Source organism: Sabethes cyaneus, chromosome 1 (genome assembly GCF_943734655.1).
Source record: "Sabethes cyaneus chromosome 1, idSabCyanKW18_F2, whole genome shotgun sequence".
Lineage (NCBI taxonomy): Eukaryota > Metazoa > Arthropoda > Insecta > Diptera > Culicidae > Sabethes > Sabethes cyaneus.
Window position 1 is genome coordinate 73,117,041 of NC_071353.1, and position 2,721 is coordinate 73,119,761.

The following is a 2,721-nucleotide window of genomic DNA, read 5'->3' on the forward strand; positions in this document are numbered from 1 at the left end:
AAAAAAAGAAAAATATGTAATTAAAAAAAGATTAATTTAATTTTGCGGTAGTATTGAGATGGACTCAAATTCTAGCCACAACAGTTTTTTAAAGGTTGCGTTATGCTATCAAGAATGAACTTAGAACTCAAACATGATTTAGAGATTATCTTATCAAATACCATGCGAATCATGTTATTCGCAATAAGTGGTAATATAATAAGCTGATGGTGTATTTCGCGCCAACTCGTCTATGAGGCTGGTACCACCCTTTCAGAATTCAATGAAACTTTGTCTGTGTAGAATGTATTCATGTATATAAGCAACTTTGTACACTTAGTTTTTCCAAAATTGTTCCAGACTAACTTTTGGAAAGGGCTTAATTTTTTCTTCTTTTGAATATAATTTTTATAGGATATAAATATAAGTTATAGGATCTACAAAAAAGTGATCTATCTATAGGTGACTTTTTGAAAATATCCTGAATTTCCATTAAACAAATACTTTAATACTAATTAAATAAAACTAAATTATTACACAAAAAAAATATTTCAAAAAACTTAAAATCGATTTTCCAAATAGGCCACCTTAGAAATTTATGATTTTTTGCATATTTAATGAAAATGTCCATACTGAAAAAATTTTTCATGTCCAAAACACAAAACAGTTGGGGCAGGCACAATTTTGACAATATTCAAATGGTCATACCTTGTACCATTTTTATACAAAACCTTTTGCATTCAATGGAAAATTTTTTCTAGTTTTTCTGAAATATCTCGAGATTTTCCGTAACCAGCAAACACAGGAGATATTCTCGTTTATCCGGGAGTATGTCAAACTGATAAGTTTTTTTAGTGTGGATATTTAGTTTTATTTTTTTCAGCATTTTTTGTTGTCATAAATTAGAATATCGTTTTTTGTAGGTTTCATAATTATCGAAAAACTTATTCGAAAAAGCCTTTTTCAAATGCTGGTCTGGATCAATTTTGGAAAAATTAAGTATGTTTTCAACTAGCAATAATCGCACCTCAGCAGCACCTCATTGGTTACGATATCGCCACTACGCAAAGCTATTACTAAGTATGTAAAGTTGCTTATTTATTTGAACTCTTTACACGCACAAAGTTGAATTCATTGAATTCTGAGTGGGTAATGCCAACCTTTGGTCGAGTTGGCGCGACATCCGTCAAATTAATGATTTAGTTTTTCAAATTTATCGATTCAACTTGCGTGAAAAATTATTCAAACGACAATCAGAGTCAAGAAGTTATCGGGTAAAGATGAGTTTTCCTGTTTCTAATATGATGAACAAGAGATGAGGAAAATGCCTAAGAATGTTGAATTTTTAATTACAACTTAGAATTGTATTTTTGATTTGATGAATAAATATTGCACATTTGCTATTCTACACCAAAAAGATATGTAAGATATGTAATTTTGAAAGAAATTGTGTCAAAATGGAGAGGGAAGCCATATACATAAAGCTATTCCACGAAAAAGATATATGCTATTACTCCGAATATATTCAAAAATTTTGTACTTACTTTTATTCCTTTTTTTCTGAAAATATGAGATTTTTTAATCGCGGAAATGAGGAAAATGGCGTGGTGAATGACCAATTGGTTAAAACCACATTAAATAGCAATATTAAAAAAAATGAGGAAAATGGAGGAACTCCATTAAATTCTATTCCAAATGTTACAGACAGACGCACATATTTTCTATATTTTTTAGAATTAGAATTAAATAGAATATTTTTCTCGTTTCCTCGTTGATTTGGAAATTCCAGTAAGATGCACAAAAATACGCCATCCAATATTTTGAATTTTTGTTTGGTCCTTTTGGATTTGATTCTTTGAGCGCTAGTTTAGGATATCGTAACTTTTGTCTATCTACCTGTTTTGAAAACGTATTATTATTGCACAATTATACAATCACCGATTGAAAAGTAGCAAATGAAAGAATTTGAAAGAAGTTAGATAAAAAAAGATAAAAATTTCAATAAGAAAAATCTGCTTTAGTGCGAAAACAAACCAAATATCTGTTTTTCGTTTATTCTAGATGAAAGGTTTTGTTTATCGTTATAGAAGTTTAGACCAAATGTTCCCATTCTTAATTTTTTTCCGAAAATGTAAAATGTCACGTGAAAAAAGTTTAATTTTTTCAAGAAAAAATAAAAAGGTACATCAGCTTTGAACAACATCGGAGCATTTTCAAATTTCGATTTTTCATGGAATTGCTGTATAAGGTCTATGTATTTAAACTATGTCTATCACCGGGCACTGATTGTATATGTGTGACTTGACAACCATGGACATGGACAATGTGTCAGTTACTTATTTGGTATCGTGTACACTCAAATGATTAAATCATCAACTGCACTGTTTTCCTAGTTTGCTCACAGGATATGGCCAGGAGACATCATTTTACTGTATACCTGGTGGAGGTTGACCGAGCTCTGCGGCGAAATCGAACAGGTGCGGTCGGGGGTGAGTTGTTCCGTGTATACCTGAGTTACCATTAGTGCTTCCACCACCGAGCACATTCTTTATTGCCGACGTTTTTAGTAATCGCTTCAACATTCCACTTGATCCACGATGCTGTAAACTTTTGTGCGTCGTCAAGGAGTTCTTTGTCCTATACCGGCGATGGCAGAATTCACACACATATAGTGTGTCCGATTGCTCATGTTTATCTTGAAAGTGTCGCTTGAGTGAATAATAGCAGGAAAAGGTTCTTCGA

General features: G+C 31.8%; 1 non-coding gene across 1 annotated transcript; it reads right to left on the minus strand.

Annotated features, from left to right (window-relative positions):
• Nucleotides 1-909: 909 nt before the first annotated feature.
• On the minus strand, nt 910-1,051 carry LOC128733225 (U4 spliceosomal RNA). The gene has a single exon (XR_008411901.1). It is a non-coding gene; the product is annotated as a U4 spliceosomal RNA (small nuclear RNA).
• Nucleotides 1,052-2,721: the final 1,670 nt, after the last annotated feature.